Source organism: Delphinus delphis, chromosome 5, assembly GCF_949987515.2.
Source record: "Delphinus delphis chromosome 5, mDelDel1.2, whole genome shotgun sequence".
Classification (NCBI taxonomy): domain Eukaryota; kingdom Metazoa; phylum Chordata; class Mammalia; order Artiodactyla; family Delphinidae; genus Delphinus; species Delphinus delphis.
In genome coordinates, this window is record NC_082687.1 from 6,672,711 (window position 1) to 6,695,708 (window position 22,998).

The following is a 22,998-nucleotide window of genomic DNA, read 5'->3' on the forward strand; positions in this document are numbered from 1 at the left end:
TGATAGTGCTCCTAGGATTATATTCCTTACAGCCAATTAAATTCTCCTAACTATAAGAGATACTGTCCAAGGCAATAGTGCCACTTTCTTGTAAAAAACGGATAACATTCAGTTCACAATGTTTTGTTTTCTTTCTCTTCTTGAGGAAGAACCAAATAAATATGAAAATATCACATTAATATTGTCCATGCAACTAAATATTAGATAACAAATTTCTGGGTATGCATCTTCAACAATCTTCAAGAATTTTAGCAATCAAACATAAATTAGATGTTATCTTCATACTTATATTCATGAAAGGTGGATACATGCTAATTAGATAAAATTTCTGCTAAAATTTTTAAAAGATGTATTTCTGTACAGAAATAATAAAAGACTGGTAATTCATATGGAAGCCGAACATTTACTGATAAGAAATATTCTAAAAGTCAACTGATAAAGAGCACAGCATGTTATCACACAACATGCTAAAGTGGAAACACAAGGAGGAAACAGTGTGAATAAAGCACAAAAATCACTAAAAATAATACAAATGAAATCAATGAAATATCATTTTGGTCTTGCAATTTGGTATGAAAATAATTTCAACAAAAATTCCAATACAGCTGAGAATTATTTAAACAAAGGCTCTCATGTGGTATTGATGTAAGCATAAATGGAGTCATACTTTGTGGAAGAAATTTTCTCACTATATAGCAAAGGCTCAGAAATGTTCATATTAAATGACTGAGTCATTCTACTTCTGTGAATTTATTCTAAAGAAATCTAAAATAGAGATTTCTACAAATGACTTTTGTCATTCTGCTTATAAGCATTAAATTTTGAAAATCCATGAAAGAGCATATCTAAGACATAGTAGGAATCCATTAAAATTGATGTTTGTAGAATTTTGGTTGAAAATATAATCTGTTATCTTTTGAATCACTTTCTCCAGCTTCATATTAACATACTTACGAAAATATTAAAACGGCAAAGACTCATAACACAGAAAATACATGATAACAACCAATACAGTGGCCAAATCGGGGTGAAATTAACTAACTCGAAGATTGAGAAAATGGGATAGAGAATGAGTGGCCAATCATTACTAGGAACCAAAATATCAGGGCAGACACCAAGGTGGCAAAAAACTAATCAGAAAGTATATAAGGTTCACCATTTACCATTGCAACAAAAAGGATAAAATACGTCAGAATAAACCTACTTAAGGAGACTAAAAACTTGTATGCAGAAAACTATAGGACACTGATCAAAGAAATCAAACACGACGTAAACAGATGGAGAGATATACCATGTTCTTGGATTGGAAGAATCAATATTGTGAAAATGACTCTACTACCCAAAGCAATCTATAGATTCAATGCAATCCCTATCAAACTACCAATGGCATTTTTCACAGAACTAGAACAAAAAATTTTACAACTTGTATGAAAACACAAAAGACCCCAAATAGCCAAAGCAATCTTGAGAAAGAAAAATGGAGCTGGAGGAATCAGGCTCTCTGACTTCAGACTATACTACAAAGCTACAGTAATCAAGACAGTATGGTACTGGCACAAAAACACAAATCTAGATCAATGGAATAGGATAGAAAGCCCAGAAATAAACCTATGCACATATGGTCACTTACCTTTGACAAAGGAGGCAAGAATATACAATGGAGAAAAGACAGCCTCTTCAGTAAGTGGTGCTGGGAAAACTGGACAGCTACATGTAGAAGAATGAAATTAGAACACTCCATAACACCATACACAAAAATAAACTCAAAATGGATTAAAGACCTAAATGTAAGGCCAGGCACTATCAAACTCTTAGAGGAAAACAGGCAGAACAGTCTATGACATAAATCACAGCAAGATCCTTTTTGACCCTCCTCCTAGAGAAATGGAAATAAAAACAAAAATAAACAAATGGGACCTAATGAAACTTAAAAGCTTTTGCACAGCAAAGGAAACCATAAACAAGACGGAAAGTCAACTTGCAGAATGGGAGAATATATTTGCAAATGAAGCAACTGACAAAGGATTAATCTCCAAAATATACAAACAGCTTATGCAGCTCAATATCAAAAAAACAAACAACCCAATCCAAAAATGGACATAAGACTTATATAGAAAAATCTCCAAAGAAGATATACAGATTGCCAACAAATACAGGAAAGGATGCTCAACATCACTAATCACCAGAGAAATGCAAATCAAAACTACAATGAGATATCATCTCACACCAGTCAGAATGGCCATCATCAAAAAATCTAGAAACAATAAACACTGGAGAGGGTGTGGAGAAAAGGGAACCCTCTTGCACTGTTGGTGGGAATGTAAACTGATACAGCCACTATGAAGAACAGTACGGAGGTTTCTTAAAAAACTAAAAATAGAACTACCATACGACCCAGCAATCCCACTCGTGGGCATATACCCTGAGAAAACCATAATTCAAAAAGAGCCATGTACCACAATGTTCACTGCAGCTCTATTTACAATAGCCAGGACATGGAAGCAACCTAAGTGTCCATCGACAGATGAATGGATAAAGAAGATATGGCACATATATACAAGGGAATATTACCCAGCCATTAAAAGAAATGAAATTGAGTTACTTGTAGTGAGGTGGATGGACCTAGAGTCTGTCATACAGAGTGAAGTAAGTCAGAAAGAGAAAAACAAATACTGTATGTTAACACATATAAATGGAATCTAAAAAAAAAATGGTTCTGATGAACCTAGGGGCAGGAAAGGAATAAAGACGCAGATGTAGAGAATGGACTTGAGAACATGGGGAGGGGAAAGGGTAAGCTGGGATGAAGTGAGAGAGGAGCATCGACATATATACACTACTAAATGTACAATAGATAGCTAGTGGGAAGCAGTCGCATAGCACAGGGAGATCAGCTCGGTGCTTTGTGACCACCTAGAGGGGTGGGGTAGGGAGGGTAGGAGGGAGGGAGACGCAAGAGGGAGCGGATACATACAGCTGATTTACTTTGTTATGCAGCAGAAACTAATAAAACACTGTAAAGCAATTATACTCCAGTAAAGATGTAAAAAAGAAAGTGTATAAAGTTCAGAGAAAGCTGGTGGGGGAGGGAGTTGGCTGTCATTTGAACACAATGAGTAAAACATCAAAGCTAAGGGCAGAAGAAGATCCTGAAGAAAGGTGAAGACCATTCTCTCTGGAAACCCGACTTGATGGACTGGTCAAGACCCTGGCTGTGGTCCAAAGAAATCACCCCATTTCAGAACAACAGAGCAACCTTAAAAATGCCTGCAGAACACAGGAGCTGGGCTAGGCTCTGCACTCATGCTCCAGCTCTAGGAGATAATGTAACTGGTATCCAAATGGAAAGAAATCAGGTCACTCCAAATAGTCTGGTAACAACTACCAGCATTTGACAGAATGGGACATTTGAACACATCTCTCTCAGGCACTGATAGATCCTGTCGATTAAAAATAAATAAATAAGAAATAAAAGATATAGATTATTTTATGGTATCTATTTGAGTTAAAAATTATACATCAGGTACTGTATTCTATAACAGAAATATACATATTTTAAAATGCTGAAATATTTTCTAACACAAAAGCCTTCAAGCAGTCATTCAGAAAATTTCAATAAATTCCAAAAAAAACTTAAAATGTCATATTCTAAGAAAATAGTTTAACAAATATATCTAATAATGAAGTTTAGATAGGCACTCAGAAAAGCACAATCACTTGAAAATTTAAAATACATAATACTCATGGTCTAAATAGTAAATGCAAACTATAAAGTAAGTACTACTTGCAATCATTGTCAATAATTATCAGTATAAAGTAATATGTGACAGAAGAGGGCTAGCAACTAGAGATTGAAAAATAAACAAGAGATGGACTGTCTACAAATATTTTACAGTCAAATTGGGCATGCTGTTTAAAAGACAATATAGTGTTACAGATATAGTGTGGATATTATGTGACACACAAACATCATCTAACTAATTCTTGGAATTTCAGGGAAACCTGTAGGAGTAAATGATATCTAAGCAGAGTCATGAAGTGCTAACAAAGTGGGGTGTGTGTTTGTGTGTGTGTGTAGGATCTCAAAAATCAGGTGGAGAAGTTTTAAATGAACCAAAATGTGAATTTTTGTCATCTTTTTCCACTCACCCAAGAGTGAAATGGGTTAGAGTGTAGCTATGTTGGCAGGGGTAGAAGCTATACATAGCTTAACAACATGGTCTTTCCTCTTTGAGGCTTGTCTGGCTACCATGGCTGGGTGCCTAACTTGCCCGCAGCAAAGACCAGTAATAAGTCCTCAATTTTGCACCAGCAAGCCACTTGGCAGTAGGTTAATTACACTGAATCTCCTTCCATCGTGATACGGATAGGGAGTTGTACTCACTGGAATAGACACTTGTTCTGAATATGCATTTGTCTTCCCTGACCAAAATGACATCTATGAACTTATCAGGTCTGAATACCATTGTGGATCCCATGCAACACTGGTTTGGACCAAAGAACAACAAAGGGTTTATGTTAGGGAATTCACTTTTCTCATGATGTACCCTGTTACTCAGTGGCCGCTCAGCTGACAGGATAGTAGAGTACGCTGTTGAAGGCTCAGTTCAAGAAATTTGTGAAGCTGGAGGGCAGTTTAATAGGATGTGTTATATAAAGTAAACAAGGTTAAATGCTCTAGCCTAGAGCTAGAATACTTGGGTCCAGAAATCAAGGATTCAGTGGAAGTGATTCCTCTATTAGACCTAATAACCTACTTGCAGAATTTTTACTTCTATTACTCAAAATTTTTGCCTTTGATGGTTCACAGTTCTTGGTTCCTGAGGATGTAATGCTTTCCCCAAAGGATAAAATACTGTTTTAATTTAGTTGGACGTTGAAACTGCCACCAGTTCACTACTGAAATCTTTTCCCATTGAGCTAACTGGTAAAGAAGAAAGTACTTTACTGGTTAAGTGGACTGATCTCAATTAACAGAAGGAAATTGGTTTACTGATATATACTAGGACAGGAAGGATTATGTCTGGAGCCCAGGGGATTCTCTGGAGCTTCTCTTATCATTCCATATTCAATGGTGAGTGTTAATGGAAAACTGGAACAGTTCTATAAATTCTTGATCACAGAGCTTAAAACCTTCTGGAAATAAAGGCTTGGGTCACTTCTCTGGAGAAGAACCTTTACAAACTAGGGTTCTGGCTAATAACCGGGGAAGATGAAGTTCATGGTGAATAAGCAAGTTATAGAAATGAGAACATTAGCGGTAAATTTATATAGTTTCTTCCTTATTTATTTGAATATATTAATTTACTTTTCCCCCCTTTTTTCCTCTAATATTTTATACTTTAAAATGTTTTTTAAGTTAAAATAGATCCAATGGAGTATTACTAAACCATAAGAGGAATAACTATCCCCAGAGATAGACTTGAGGACTGATTAACATTGTTTCTTCCTTTTGGGGAAGAGGGTAAAAAAAGCCTTTCATTTGTATGACAGTGGCTTTATCACATCAGGCAAAAACATGAAAGTGTTGTTATTGTTGCTTGGAAATTATATACGCATAGAAGGCTAAGAACAGACACCAAGAAACCTTTCATCCCTTTGTTCTCAACCTCCATTCCTACCTCCTGTGCTCTGTTATATTATAAAGCCTCTGTGACACCACAAAAGGCACTTCTAAGATTTTCTTGGTTAAGTTTCCAATAGGAGGCACATATTAAAGTTTAGAAGGCAGAAGAAAGAGAAATGTGACTCTCTTCACTTCAAGTTTCTGGAGGCATCTCCAGCAGGACAGCGCAGGAAAGTTTCAGCACTGGAGGGGAGAACAGTGGCAGTGAGGGATCCAGGCAGCTGCTTTAGACTAGAATAAGCTCGGGGCATCTGGAATCCAGCAACAGAAGCCTTCTCAGCATGGCACCCTTAGTGTATGGGAAAGTGTTTGCGTCTCCAGCCCAGAAAAGGGAAACCAGTTACTAAATCTTGAGTTGCTTTATCTTTTCTTCTTTTTGCCCCATACCTTTGTCTTATCTCTTTTGTTCCTCCAGTTCTTCCAACACTGTTATAAAAAATACAGTATTAATTTAATATTTCTCTGTTTGAAGCAACTACACTGGATTTTGTTACCTAACTGACATGTGCCCCAATTCACTCTTCTAGGGTTCAGTCCAAATGAGGGAGGGACACACCTGATTGATTGACAGGGATACTTAAGATCTAGAGGTTACTTTCAAATCACCATTTTGGACTTCTTATGTCTGCTGTTCAGGACATGCATGTAAGAGGAAGGGTAGCCCAGAATGCCAAAAAGGGCAGAACTGTGGTGAGGCAAAGGAAAGAAAATAATCTGTACTTCTAAGCCTCTCTCATTTCTAAGCCACTCCCATATGGCAGACTGCTGGCATTAAAATCAGTGTACACACCTTTAGGTCAGCCATGTGGCAGGGGAGAATGATGCTGTGGCAGCATACAGGTATGGACCAACTGAACTAAGACTTCAATGGGGGAAAGAATAAAGGGTTACACAATGCAACCCAGTCCAACATGCAGTCAACTTGGCCCAAGAAGGAGTCACGGGCTCTAACAAAGTCCAGAGAGCACAGAGTAAGACTGGCATCCAGTGATGCCAGTAATCACATTTTAGTCATCATGAATGTGATACCACAGGGTATATGTGCCCTCCTTTTTTAAAACCAATTCTCAGCTGAAAGAGCAAGGGTGTGCAAATAAGAGACCATGTACAAGTAGTCCCGAAGACAGACAATTACCTAATATGATTTTGATATAAAAGCCTGCCAAGGATTACACAAAACATAAAGCTACTCAAAGATTATAAATGCAGATATTAAAAGCAAACCTTATGCAAATTGAATTCAGAGCCATGACTAAGGGCCATTTACTGCTAGATTGAAAAAAAACACTATTAAGCTATTTAGAAACTTATCAATAAAATGTAACTTTGATTCAAAAGAAAAAAAGGATTATGACCATCTTGCTGCTAGAAGCCATTTAATAGTATTCAGAACACATTTCTGAGAAACATTCGGAGTTCAACAGAAATATAAGAATACATTTTACATTATGAAGTATATCTCTATCATAACAACACCCCTCCCCCAAGAAATTTTAATACTAAACAACCAAAAGCAATCCTATTTAAGTCTGAATATAGTTAAAAGATACCCATAACATCACTAACGCTTTACAATGGTCTAAAAGCTTTAGTTGATGCAACAAAACACTAACCAGAAATAATACATTTAGGAGCTGGAAAGGAGAAAATAAGTTATGAGAGGTCTCATGGCATAGAAATTAAGAGCTCAGACTTCAAAGGCAGATGACCTGTGTTATACTCCAGAGTCTTGTCCTCTCTAGCTGCCACTCAAAGAACTTTGTGACCTTGAGATAATCACTTGACCTCTGTACTTCAGTTTACTCATCTGTAAAATACAGCTAGTAACAGCACATATCGAAAAGAGTTATTGTAAAGATAAATGAGTTAATATAGATGAAGTACTTTTGAAAATGTGGTAACTGTTTGCTATTACAAACATTTCATATATATATGAACTCATTCATATATATATATGAATTCATATATATATGAATTTAAGCCTGGAAACAAAGATTCAACTGATAATCTAATAAAGCTAATATATGTGATTGCAGAAAGTTGCCTAAAGATCTCATTAAACATATGGATATTATTAGCAATAGCTGGTTAAAAATATAATTTAAAAAGTACTCCTTTGTGATAGCATGAAAACTTAAAATATATAGCAATAAATAAGATATCTTCAGATCCTGCATTTCAAAAATTACAAATCTTTACTAAGAAAAATAAATTGAAAAGTAAAGAGTTTTATAATGCTTTTAAATGGGTGGAATAAATATTATAAATATGTAAATTTTCAAATAAATTTAAATATAATACAACCCAAAATGTTTTCCCTATTTTCAAACTTGACATAGGTCAAATTTATGATTTCCAACTTTGATACGTATCACTTCTATAGTTTGAAAGGAAAATAAAATTACGATTAATATTGTTATTTGTCTCATACCTCATAGAAGGCAACGATATGGTGAAAAAACTTTACTTGGTTTTACTTCTGCTACCAGTGATCAAACCTTAGACACATCATAAAGCACTTTGTTCAGGTGTCTCATCTTTTAAAAAGACAGGACCATTAGATCGATTTAGAGTACATGTAAATATGCTTTGAAAGTTAGAAGGGCTAGTGCAATAAATAAAGAAATCTTTGCCTTTTGAAAGACAATGTATTTTATAAAGTTTATTCCTCTTCTTTTATAAAAAAAAAAAAAAGAAAAGAAAGTGCACCCCAGAGAAACCAAATGGATTTTCCCAGGTGACAACGTCAGTGGCAAAACCCTGACAGGGACCTATATCAAGTACCTTTTGGACCACATGCAACGCATAATGAAATGCTCCAAACTTGAGGTATTTGGGGAGAATTCAACACCTCTGAAAACTGGTCAGAGACAAAGAAGACCAAAAGTGATTAGTCTGACATTACAGAATACATAAAAATTACTAGAGACCCACAAAGCACCCAAAAGGAAAAAAACATAGAGAATCAATGATATATTGGGAGAATTTATGTCCATATTACTTGGGAAATGAAAATAGTGCCATAGAAAATTTTAAAAAATAGGTTAACATTCAGAAGACATATCAAAGTAATTGCCACACTATTTTAAAATACCCTTTTAGTTAAATATTTATGATGTTTAATAAATTAAAATGCCCATGGCATTATATAAAGAAAATCTAACTGACATTTATTAAGGCCTGCTCTGTGCCATGAAAAGCACATAACAACCATGAAAGGATGAAGACTGATCATCACCATTTTACAAACAGGTTCAACTGGGCTGATACTGAGGAAGTACTTGGTCCAAAACCCAAGTCTACTCAGTGAGAAAGGATCACAGTCAAGATCTAAATTTAAGTTCCTTCCAAAGCTTGAGCTTTTCATTGACCTCATGGTGTTAGAAGGGTTAATATAATCCACTGTAGTCTACGTACCAAAGTGGTAGAATAAGGTTGGTGCTCCTACCTGGTTTCCAATCTAAACCCTGTTGGGTGGTAATGGCATTACCTCAGCCAAGTTATTTAACTTCTCTACGTTTGTTTCTTTTTTTTTTTTTTTGTAATATGAAGGTAAATACCAACAATAATTATTCCCACCTTAAAGGAATTAAATGAATTGATACAGAAACCATTTAGAACCCTGGCTGACACTCATCTTTTATTTTAGTGGCTAAAACATATACAACATTTATGTCCTTAAATAAAGGTAAAAAGCAACATTGAAATGATAAAACCAAGCTTACTGCACACCCAGAGATGGGAGAAAGCTGGTACTAGGCACAGCCCAGCAGTCACAAACGAAGGTTTAGACCAGAGGGCTGAGGAAAACTGTGGTGGTGGAGAGTTATCTAACTTCAGCCAGGAAGAATGACAGATTGGAAAGCTGGGTGAGAAAGAAGTGACAAAGCTCTGGATGAGTGTACCATCTGGGAGGAAAGGGTGTTCTAGTATTCAGAAGCCAGCTACATAGGTTACACCATGTAAATTCTACTACTCCATCCACCAATGACAAAAAGGGAAATTGAATTTAAATGACTGCAAAAACAGCAGTCGGTCCAACATGAAACCTCAGTACTATGATGAACATGCCATCAAGAATCAGTTCCTAAACATTAAAAAAATCAAACCAAGAAAGACACAGAAAGTCTAATTGTGAAAGAATTTACACCTGAGAGCACATCTGATGGAGTAACCAGAATTGTTTCAAAACCACTTAATTAAATATTGGGCTACTGATTTTCCTATAATTCCCAAAAGCAGATACAGGAATTATGCAAGTCCACAATTCCTTATTCATCTATAAAATACTTTCATGAGGTGTAAAATTAAACATCAAATAATCTATTATCATTATAAGAGAAAGACAACATAAAGTATAAAACCTTAAATTCTAGAACAAGCACCTTCTGTTTCTTCCATGTAACCTTAGGCAAATCATTTTCCCTCACTTTGTTGGAGCTTATTTATCCATAAAATAAAGAGAATAAACATTTCCCTCTCAGCACTATAGTGTCAAGATTATCAAATGAAATAATGTATATTAAAGTGCTTTTTAGATGTTATAATACAATTAGAATAGATTATAATTATTAATTCCTAATTGCGAAGAGTATCTGTTACTGTAAACAAGTCACCGAACTTGCTACCTCTGAGAATATTCTAAAAATAAGGTGATAATAGAAACTCAGCAAAAATTTTTAATGTATTATTAAAAATCGTGCCTCTATTCATCTGTTGATGGGCATTTGGGTTGTTTCCATACCTTGGCTATTGTGAGTAATGTTGCAATAAACATGAGTGTGCATATATCTAGTCAACATCTTGTTTTCATTTCCTTTGGGTATATACCTAGAAGTAAAATTACTGGATCATGTGGTAGATCTATTTTTAATTTTTTGAGGAACTCCCATATTGCTTCCCATAGTGTTTGGACTAACGTCCATTCCCACCCACAGTGTATTAAGGACTCCCTTTTTACCACAACCTCATCAGCACTTGTCTCTTGTCTTCTTGTTGATAGACATCCCAACAGGTGTGAGGTGATAACTAGTGGTTTTTATTTGCATCTCTCTGATGATTAGTGATGTTGAGCATCTTTTTATGTGCCTGCTGGCCACTTTTAATGTCTTTTTTGGAAAAATATCTACACAGTTGACCTGTGAACAATGCAGGGGTTAGGGCCATCTACCACCACGCAGGTGAAAATCCACATGTAACTTTATAGTTGGCCCTCCATTTCCACCGTTCTGCATCCACGGATTCAACCAACTGAGGATCGTATAGTGCTGTAATTTATTGAAAATAATGTGTGTATAAGTGGACCTGCACAGTTCAAACCTACGATCTTCAAGAATCGACTGTTTTCATTTCTTCTGCCCATTTTTAATCACATTGTTTTTTTGTTATGAAGTTGTATTAGTTATTTATATATTGAACCCCTTATCCAATATATAGATTGCAAAAAATGGTATATGTACACAACAGAATAGTATTCATCCATGAGAAAGGAGGATATCTTGCCATTTGTGACAATATGAATGGACCTTGAACACATTATGCTAAGTGAGATAAGTCAGACAGAGAAAGACAAGTACTGTATGACACCACTTCTAAGTGTAGTCTAAAACTAAGTTAAAACTGTAAAAAAGCACAGAGTAAAATGGTGGTTACCAGGAGATGGGGGCTGAAGGGGTAAGACTGATGGTGTTTAAGGATACAAACTTATAATGAGTAGTAAATAAGCCATGGAGATCTAATGTACAGTATAATGAATATAGATAATAATATTGTACTATAATGATGTAACATGATAAATATTACCTCAATGACAATCATAGTACAATATATAAATGTATCAGGTAACACACCGTACACCTTAAACTTGCAAAGTGTAACATGCTAAATTTATCAAATACAGAAAAGAAAAGAAACGAAATTGTACCTCTAGATTTCTTTTCTTAAGAGTATGCAACAACAAAGTTGAACACAAAGTTTAAAAAGGCCAAAGTTAAAGAAAACAGAATTTTTTAAAAAAAGAATGAGACAAATTTGACATTCTATACTAATATTGAATATTATTTCACTTTGTATACTTACAGCAGTATCTATTTAATAAGCTGTGCAATTACTCTGCAGTTTTATTGCATGCAAAGAGAAAAATTTTCCTTATAAAATATAATACAGATTGAAAAAAATTCATTTGAAAACATTTAATAACTGTCATACTCAGGAGTCTAAATGGCGCTATTTTACTACGTCTAAACTGTGAAAAAAAAATCATTGAAGCCTTCATAGCAAGAAGAAAAATCCCGGGACCCTACTAACAATTTAGTGTGGCCAGTTCTTGTAGAATGTTGATTTTACTTTTCACAGAGACATACCGAGATGCTGTTCATTATGATTAAGACTTTATAACTATAAACAGGTAAAAAAATTAGTGTGAGGTTCATTATACTACAGACATCCTTTAGCATGTGATGGCATCTAGACCTCAAAAATGTTTCTTTGAACTTTTTACCTTAAAAAATAAGTACAGGTAAAGATCACTCACAAGAGAGTCTGTGACTCCAAAGGAGGGATACTATCCTAGGATTTACAGATCTTATCTACGAGAGGTCAATGAACAGAACAGATCTGTGCATGTGTATTGGGGAAAAAAGTCATATTTTCACTGAATTCTAAGTGAAAATTTATCATTTGCTTGGATTATGATGTTAGTCAACGACGCACAATAGGAATAGCAGTATTTATGAACTTTTCTTCATACAAAGTATATTTTCATATATTTTATTACAATTACGTAAAGTATGACTTAAACTCATCACAGCTTCAGAATTACTCTTATTATTAAACATTTGCCTAGACCTTATTTACCGTATTATGATGCCTGTGTTTGACTACACCACAAATTTGATTTCTCGTGTTTTGATGACTGTATTCTAATAAAATTGATTCTCTGTGTAATCCTCTGCATTTGATTATATGCACTTAAAATATTAAAATCATTATTTTGAAAGGGGATGCATAAACTTCATCAGACTTCCAAATGGACCCATGGCACTGTGGTGGCTCTGTATTGTGTCAGCTGGGCTAGGACAAACAACATTGCTCAGAACCCCCTACCCTGTATGATTCCAGTTAGGTGGGTCATGGAGACAATTTTTTGAGATTTGTGGGTACCAGTGAAGCAGCAGCCATGTTGTTTTTTATCTGGAAGGGCAGGGCAGAGTCATCAGGTGCCTCTGTAGATCACGCACAGTGCATCTTATCTATTCAGCCTCCTTCAGCCTCTCCTGCATCACATGTGTGTTTAGCTCTGTAATGATCATGGCCCCAGTTTCTCCTGAATGACATCTGTATCACCAAGGTTGAAAGCAGTGAAAAGTAAGAACTGACATGACTTCCAATCCATTTCCCTTGGTTTCAGCAAATGCTTGTGAGTTACAGCATACTCTTTCCCACATTACATCCACCTTCTCTTCCCAGCTGCCTGTCCTGTGGATTTAAACTCTAGACACATGCAAAGACAGCGGCCCTATTGACATCTTTTAACCAGCTCCTATAATTATGTAAATCCTTATAAAAAGTTCTTATAACAAATATATACTTTTTTCTAATTTTTCAACTTCTCTGATAGAATACTAACTGATACAGCACAAAAATTATGTTAAGAAACCCTGTTTTAAAACAATTTTTTTGAATTATCACAAGACACTGATAAGTATAAGGCCATTAACTTAGCTAACATTTATTCTAACTTTAAAAGTAAGTACTGGCTGACATTTTCTGGTCGAGAATGTATGTAAGTTAACTTCACAGTAAAACAATTTAATCACAATTTAGTCACATATTTAATCACATACCACGTATCTAATGGTTTCAGGTCAGGATATGTCAGAAGACAACCCTGAAATGGAGAGCAGAAGAAGAAAAAAAACCCCAGAAAATAGTCCCAGAAAGTGTGTGTTTCAAAGGGTGAGAATGAATTATTGAAGGGCAGTTCTAAAGTGCCACGACTCAATTCAAGGGGATAATTTAATTCTGCTTCTAGTTGAGTTCATAACACACTTCAGTCTTATCCCATGGCATAATATTGAGTCTTATACATCAGTCTTACTCTATAGTTGTTTTTTAAGAAATTTATGTGATTTTTTTGTGCCACAACACAAGTGACAGAATAACATCACTGATATATAGGAACATATTCCCAGCCATTTTAGAATGGAGAGCTTTACATTCCTTCTTCAATCATAGAAGAGAGACATACTCAGAACAAGATCTGAATGTGATGCAAAAACTCTTTTGACTGTTTTTGTGCAATGGTTGAAGCTGAATACCTACATTCCTAACTCTTGTCTGTGAACATGAGCAGTAATGCATTTAGACACATGACCATTTTGCCTTTAGACTAATAACACTGAGGAACTACTCAAACTAACCCTTGGAAAAGTACAGAAAACTCTACATCATTTGGAGCCGATTTTTCCCCTTTGGGCTCCAAATGATATAGAGTTTTCTGTACCATTGCAAAGCAGAAAAGACAACCTTTTGCAGATGTAGCATTTGAAATATGACCAATGTTAGGTTTGGGTGGGGAACCCTCAAAACACAATTAAATGCCTGTGTTTGTCACCATCAACAATGCTTCGATCCAGTCTTCTCAAAATACAACAGAAAATCTGAAACCAGGATTCTAAGCAGCATTAAAAAAAAGGTCTTACTTGTACACATTCTTTAATCCACAGAAGACTCAGAGAGTTGGCAAAGGTAGAGGAACAGTCTGGAAAAGTCTATTTCAGCAGATTGATATTTATGTACTATTCTGCTCCCATGTAAATTTGCAAGGAGCTCATTTTCATTTACTTAATAATAGAAAGTTGGGATGTAGACCATTAACATTAAAGAGATTTGAGGCTACGTGCAACAATACTAAATGTCCGTCGGTCTGTGTATAAAAACTTTTTTTCAATTTCTGTAATTTCATATATTTGTCAAAACATCTTCCGTGTTCATAATGACTTCACTGAAACAAATTCAGTTTGAGATAAACTCTATTTCTTGGGAAAGTCCCTCTCATTTTCTCAGAGAAGTATTATATAAGCTACTGTAACAGGGCCAATTATCTGAAGCATATTAAGAAGCAATGATGCATAAAACCTTTTTCAATATCAAGTTCAAAGCAGGACAAAAGGTGAATTCATTAATGTGAATGTTAAGACAAATGAAATAGAAAGTCACAGTGGTTAATTATGCCGAGGAAACAAATTAGAGTTTGTCACACTTAAAGAAAGTCTTTTTTAAATAACTAAATTATTCAAAAGGCGAGTTTTGTCAATATTGTTTCTGAGGCTATAATGTCAGGAATGTGTGTGTGTCTATGTATGTATGAATTTTTAAAAAACAATAAAAATGGAGAAACTAATGATTTTTGTTATATTTTCTTTTTTTAATTTTTAAAAAATAATAATTTAAATATACTTGTTTATAATGTTGTGTTAGTTTCAGGTGTGCAACAAAGTGATTCAGTTATATATGTATTCTTTTTTTTACATTCTCTTCCATTATAGGTTATTACAAGATATTGAATATAGTTCCCTGTGCTATACAGAAGGTCCTTGTTGGTTATCTATTTTATATATAGTAGTGTGTATCACAGATGCCCAATGATGCAATTGATGGTAATTATGAACAAAGAAGAAGAAATGTGTCTCTCTGCTAATAAGCAAGGACCACTGGTACAGCTGAGGAGAAAAAATAACATATAAAATTTTGCTGTTTTTAGAACTGATGCTTACTGTGTTGATCTCTATTCTATACATGAATATCTAACTGAAAAGAAACTGACTTTTCCTTTTAGTGACTTCTAATTTTTACACTTAAACTTACTTGCTTGTACTTACATTACACAGTAGTTTTTTTTTCCCATTTAGAGGCATTAAGAGCTTTACTCCAAATAATAAAAGAGCCATAACTTCCTAGTACAGAACACAGATAAGGAAAGAAAGAGTGGGTGAAGAGCACACACTTCCATCACTCTACTTGGACACGGTGTTTCCCTAGCAGATTCATCACAATGGAATTTCAATCAGATTAAACTCCTTAAGAGAGCAAACTTAGGTTTTACTATGTTGATAATATTTAGTGTATCTTTAAGATCTTCTGCCGTATCTTTAAGACAGACATACAGCACTTTTAGATATCCTTTTAGCACTCTTAAGCATTTAGAGTTCCTTCCTGACAAAAATTTTCATCCTGCACATGGGTACCTCAACTTCTGGTGATAAATAGAATGGCCAGCAATATGTGCTACCAAAGAATATGTGTAGCTAAGTGAATGAATTGATAACCTTTAACTTTCACAATGAAATGTCTTTATTTTCAACATGGCTGATTATCTATAACACAGAGGTGTTTTTTCATTCAGGAATGAAACATTCCCGCCCTTCAGATCCTCAGTAGAACTTCACTTATGAGTTCTCTGCCATAAAACTCCTACCTTAAACCTGCTGGAGACAGCTGATGTTCAAGAATTTTCTAAGGAATAAGTTGTCAACTACTTACTCCTCCACAATTCTTCAGGCTCTTCCCTGTGTACGGAGATAATCAGAAAGCTACCATAATCATTTTGTTTCTTTGTGTAATTGCATTTAAGTTTTGTTCAAGGTGACTACCAAAGCTCATACAAGAAACAACCAACTGTATGCGGAAGACCTTTCACATATTTTAAAAAGCTGCTGTTGAGAATGCGTGCCATTATGTGGTTCAATCGTATAAACATCCTTATAACATATGGGGGAGAAAAATGATTCTCTTGATGAACTGTTATCCTTTCTTTCAGACAAGGTTAGACTAACAAACTTAAAGCTTTATACTGAAATGCCATAGCTTTCTCCAACATATTTATTTGTTTTGTTTGGACATAAACAATCTCTAGTCCAATTCTGTGCTAAGCTCATGCCCTTCATCATATACCAGTAGTTTTTGGCTCACAGTTTTTATTTTTCTTGCCAATCATCAAATAACTTTTAGATTAGAAAATATTTAACAACATTAAAAATACATTATGATATACATTAAAAACAAAATTGTGAAAACAGATGAAGAACAGATTATGAGAAATTAGTTTGTCTTGCTGAAATCACTGTTATCAATTCTAGTCTCTCACAACTGGTTGCAAAGGCCCCAAAAGAATCCACATGGGCACATCTCCCTGTGCTTCATAATCCTCTTGAAAAGTCACTGATAAATATTTTTATTCTAAATTATTTTTCACTGACACTTTGGGAAATATTAAGTTGTTTTCCTTTTATGTATTTATGTCAACTTCCCTCAGTAGGTAGCTATACCATCTGTACTACTCTCTTTTGTATACACTATGTATATTTTTACAAATGTTCCTTGAATCAGGGCAAGCATAGTTCTGTCTTCCTCAGAGAATGTCTAAGTTGTTTCTGGCCACATCATAAATAGTTGCCTATTAATGGATGAGAAAAATCAATACATGAAATGACTAGGCCTCTACCTCATAGTTACCTCTTTCTGACCAAGCGTCTCTGTCTTTTAGGAAAGTAAGAAGAATCTTTGTCAATAGAACAAAAAAATCAAATCCATTTTATTACTACAAAGTGTCCAAACTTATAAAACAAACTGTTCAATGTCTATAACGAAGCAAATAATTACTCCTGAATGTCAACTCGGGACTTTATGTGAGTAAAAGTTACTCCAAAATGAATGAACACATCTTTCACCATTTCAATAATTCCTGTTTATTCACTTAAAAATTCACTTTTAGGTAAACTAGAGGTGCAGTGACAGTATAAATTATAAATGAATACAAATAACCCTTTTTTTTTTTTTTTTTTTGCGGTACACGGGTCTCTCACTGCTGTGGCCTCTCCCGTTGCGGAGCATAGGCTCCGGACGCGCAGGCTCAGCGGCCATGGCTCACAGACCCAGCCGCTCCGCGGCATGTGGGATCTTCCCAGACCAGAGCACGAACCCGTGTCCCCTGCATTGGCAGGCGGACTCTCAACCACTGCACCACCAGGGAAGCCCCCCATTTGTTTTACTATCAAAAATGCCAATAACATTAAAAGCGAAAAGAATAGGTTTGAGATAAGAATATGAGTAGAGATAAGTCACTCTTGGAAAATAAGCTGAGGATGTTTCAAAATCGGAAGATTTCACCACTTACATCAACCTTACCAACTGCCCTCTTCACCCCAACCTCTTAATTTTCATATTTCCATTCATCGCACATTTTTTCCACTTATTCAGAGTTAGAAGTATGACATAGTCTTTGATTTTTCTTCCCCCCATGTCAGTTATTCAGGAATTGATAGGAGAGGATTTCACTGAAATGTCTCTGGTGACTGACCCTCCCACTGAATAAAGTATAGGCTGCCCAGAATGGAGTTAAGACCTTTCCTCGTTTAGACCAATCTTACTTCTTAGCTTTGCTGCTCACTACTCATTTTATAAAATTCACTTTCCAACACCTTTAAAGATAGAATCTATCACCATATCCTAAGTAAATTCTTAAGCCAAGTCTCTTTTTACTCTGTCTGATCTGTGATGTGAGTCCCTTAGTTTTTCCTATGTTTCATTTCTCAAATTTAATTACATTGACTCTGAATAACTGCAGCACTTCATTCATTCATTCATTGTTCTTTTCTCCATCTCTTTAAATATGTATGTGGCATACAAGGGTACACTTAACATGTTGCAGGGTGTCAGAGAGCTATAATACAGTCTGAGTTTTTTACTGACTTTAATCCTACATTCAATTTTTATATAATTGATTTTTTCTCCACAATGAAACTGTAGCAATTTGGAAGCACTGGTCTTTTGCAATTTTCCTTTATTCTCCACAGTTCTTAGCACAAATATTCATTTGATTGAATTAAATAATTCAATCATTTGATTGAATTAAAAAATCTTACAAAACATAGTGCTGATTTCATCACTACTGAGTTTCTTGGAAAAGAAAGTCTATAAAATAACAAGCATTATAAGCCAGAAGATAGAGTGATTTCTAAGTTAGAATCATTCATGACCTAAAATACCAGAAAAATAGCCTCTATTGATAGATATTACCTTGTGAAATATAATCCTCTCTTAAGGGAATAGCAATATTGGACAGCAAAAAGACAGCTATGAGTTTTGGGGTTTTTTTTTTTTTGCTGTACGTGGGCCTCTCACTGTTGTGGCCTCTCCCGTTGCGGAGCACAGGCTCCAGACGCGCAGGCTCAGCGGCCATGGCTCACGGGCCCAGCAGCTCCGCAGCATGTGGGATCTTCCTGGACCAGAGCACGAACCCGTGTCCTCTGCATCAGCAGGCGGACTCTCAACCACTGCGCCACCAGGGAAGCCCCCTATTTTTTTTTTTTTTAATGTGCTCCTTAAAAATTTGTTTAAATGACTTCCAGTCAGATGACATGAGTAGAGCTCCCAGGGAGGTTCTCATTCCAAAGGCAGAGGGTCCACTTTGATCATCCTTCACACCCTTAGAGAAAAGTGTACTAATTCTCCATTAGCAACTAGACAGTATTCAACTGGGACCACAGCGGAGCAGGAGATGTTTTGCTAAACCAGTTAGCTTCCTCCTTTGTACGGTCTCAGAAAAGCAAAGTCAATGTTGACTGAAGCTAATGACTTATTACAGAATGTAAAGCAGCAACCAACGTATGATCATATAATCCTAGGTTTGGAAAATTTCATGTTGAATTAATTAGCATTTTTTCCTCTCAGATAGTCTCTGCAAGATAGGATCTGTGTTGCTTGAAAAGTCTTTCAAAATAAGGGATTTTCAAACGTGTATCTATAGCTATTCTAGCACTTAAAAATTCTCTCAGCATGGAAATCTGCACTATTAATAGTCCAGGTTTTTGAATTTTTTAAAAAATCAGTACAAAATAAAGAATGGGTCACATTTTTGTAAGATTTCTTAATATACACTGAAGAATAGTATTCAGTTATTTCAGTATGTTTTCTTTTTCAAATGGAATTATTCTACTTCCTTAATTTTTTTTTATTGGAGTATACTTCTAGTACTGAGAATATTTAATCAAAATTTTTATTTCTCCCCTGTACCTTCTTGGTACATTCCAGATTCTTCATTAGATGAATAAACTACAAGTGCTCAGAGAAATCAAGAAGAGTGTGATCCAGCCAAGAATACATTTGTGCCTGGTTCTTAAAAATCTTTCTTATTAATCTAAGTTCTAATAATACGTCCATAGTTCCCAACTTGGATTTCTTAGAGCTGTAGGGATTGATGTAGTAATAGGGAAACAGGAAACTCCTGTGAAATCCTAATAGAAAATGTATGTTCACCACTGATCAGATGGCACAGGTCATATTCAACACTAAATTTCTTTGCCATTTTTCATGCATAAGGCTTGATACATAGTAAATATTCAACAAATATTTCTTACTAATATAAAATTGTATAAAGTCATTTAAATGCTGTTGCTATTCAATGATAAAACTTAGAATTTATGAGAAAGACACATACATAGAGAAATCCTTAACAAAAATAGAAAATTGAACATTTTTATTAAATGCAGTGTTTTAGAGAGAGAATTCCCTGGTTTCCATTTAGAAAAATAATAATGTAAATGGACAGGGCTTGAAAAAAGTGGAATTGCTATATCTTAGTTTAAATTTAAGATAAAGATTTTTTGTTAATCTTCTATATAATCCTTATTTTTTGTCTTCTATATAATCCTCTATATAATCTTATATTTTTTAATCTTCTAAATAAATCCTTATTTATTTATGAGATATGTTAATATTTATCTTTACAAAATTACCAATTTTGTGAGTGATTCCTCACCAATTTCAAGATCTTTTTGACTGATTTATGCCTTCCAAAGTACTATATACATTTCTAAAATCTATTCTAACTTTTGAGTGTGTTTTTCCAGTTACCATACTCCATATTAATCCAGCTTGTTCAAAAATACTGGAGCAACAAAATACCCCTGCTGAATGCACTTGGAATAGCCACTTCGCTGCTGATTACAGATCTCCACGTACATCGCTTCATCCTGATGACCCTCCCCCATCCACTTACTATGGGGGGACATAGCACAATTTTTTTCTCTTGTTTATTGGGAATAGTTTACTTGAATAAAAAGCACACACACAAAAAAAACACAGAAAAGAAAAAGTTGCAAATGTCAAATTACATGAGGTGTATTACATCCTCAATCTCCTGAGTCAGTCATAGAAAAGTAACTAGAGGCAAGGGGGCTATTCTGTATCAATATCAGAAGAGAGCTTGTAAAAGAGGGAGAAATTATTTTGCTTTCTACTGTGTTTTAGAAACTGAAATAGCAAAACTCTCAACTTTGAGGTAATCAGAAGGGTTGTAAATTCAAAGTTTCAGGAAACATTCACTTTAATGTCACTCATGACTCTCCACACAGTAGCTTTTCTTTGCCTCACATCATGTAAAATTCATGAGTGTTAGACAGATTTTAGTACATCCAAACAATGTGGTACACATCTCATCATAATGAATAATCCAGGAATGTAAAAATCTAAGTTTTAGTAACAAAAAGAAAATCAATATGTTTCCTAAAGAGGCTCAGTATTCAGTTACCTTCATCAGGACCCAAGAGGCAGCTGTTACAGATCAAATTGAAAGTATTCGTTCAGTGAAATACAGGACATTATAATTACCAATATATTCACCCAGGCCAAATCAGTATTACTGAGAGCACTGCCCATTTAAATTAGCTAAAAAACTTATAAAGTTCCTCTCACAGGTCATTAAAATATTGGAAAATACATACAATGAAACAGAGTTGATCTAACAAAGAAATGTTTTTCACTATCCATTGAAATTGAATAAAATTTAGGTAAAAGAAATCTTGAAAAAATAAAATTGTCTTCTATTAAATCAAATTTGACACTAATTCCAAATTAAAAAAAAAAACTGGTTCTCTGCAGCAGAAAATCTTCTTTACTAACATAAAAATAGATAAACTTACGAAATACAGCAGTGTCTTGTTTAATCCCAGCAGAACATCTGAGGACATTCTCTCAGAACTCCTCGCGGGTACATTTCCTGAAAAAGAAAATTGAAATAAATAAACTTAAAGGCTGCACTTAAAAAAAAAATTAACTTTAAGGAAACTAATTCTGCGTAATGGAAAGATCCCACAAATGTACAAATTGTGGGTCTATCTAAATAGTCTTTATAATGTAATAGGGAGGGTTCCCAGTGTCATTTGCGTCAACATTCAGCTCTTGTGGAAGAATTTATATCAATATCCATACAGTTTCAAAATGTGTAAATACTTTTAGTATATTAAGAAGAGAAAGCTGCTGACTATCCAAGTGGGGAGATTGTTAGTAAAGCGGCTAGAATGGCCAACCCGAGCACCAGGAGAGGAAAAATGAGTACAATTGTAGCTCGAGGCCGGGGGAAGACGGCGGAAGAGTAGACGCGGATATAACCTTCCTCCCCACAAATACATCAGAAATACATCTACACGTGGAACAACTCCTACAGAACACCTACTGAACGCTGGCAGAAGACCTCGGACCTCCCAAAAGGCAAGAAACTCCCCACGTACCTGGGTACGGCAAAAGAAAAAACAGAGACAAAAGAATAGGGACGGGACCCGCACCTCTGGGAGGGAGCCGTAAAGGAAAAGGTTTCACACAGTAAGAGCCCCTTCGCGGTCGGAGACTGTGGGCGGCGGAGGAGGAAAGCTTCGGAGCCGCGGTGAAGAGCACAGCCACACAGGTGCGGAAGGCAAAGCGGAGAGATTCCTGCACAGAGTATCGGTGCCGACCGGCACTCTCCAGCCCGAGAGGCTTGTCTGCTCCCCCGCTGGGGCGGGCGGGGCTGGGAGCTGAGATTCGGGCTTCGGAGGTCGGATCCCAGGGAGACGACTCGCGGCATGAACACACCCTGCAGGGGTTTAGTGCGCCACGGCTAGCCGGGAGGGAGTCCGGGGAAAAGTCTGGACCTGCCGAAGAGGCAAGAGACGTTTTCTTCCCTCTTTGTTACCTGGTGCGCGAGGAGACGGGATTAACAGCGCTGCATAAAGGAGCTCCAGAGACGGCGCGAGCCGCGGCTAAAAGCACGGACCCCAGAGACGGGCATGAGACGCTAAGGCTGCTGCTGCCGCCACCAAGAAGCCTGTGTGCGAGCACAGGTCAGTCAGTCTCCACACCCCCCTTCCCGGGAGCCTGTGCAGCCCGCCACTGCCAGGGTCTCGATATCCACGGGAAACTTCCCCGGGAGAACGCACGACGCACCTCAGGCTGCTGCAACGTCACGCCGGCCGGCGCCTCACGCTGGTGCAACGTCACGCCGGCGGCGCCACACGCTGGTGCAACGTCACGCAGGCCTCTGCCGCCGCAGGCCCGCC

At 36.0% G+C, this 22,998-nt stretch overlaps 1 protein-coding gene across 2 annotated transcripts in view; it reads right to left on the reverse strand.

Annotated features, from left to right (window-relative positions):
• MARCHF1 (membrane associated ring-CH-type finger 1) overlaps window positions 1-21,663 on the reverse strand; it is a 548,885-nt gene extending 527,222 nt beyond the window's left edge. For both annotated transcript variants that reach the window (XM_060011951.1, XM_060011950.1), the window contains exon 1: window positions 21,607-21,663. The gene's annotated coding sequence lies outside the window, so the exon portion shown is untranslated. The remainder of the gene's footprint in view (window positions 1-21,606) is intronic.
• Between the last annotated feature and the right edge of the window lie 1,335 nt (window positions 21,664-22,998).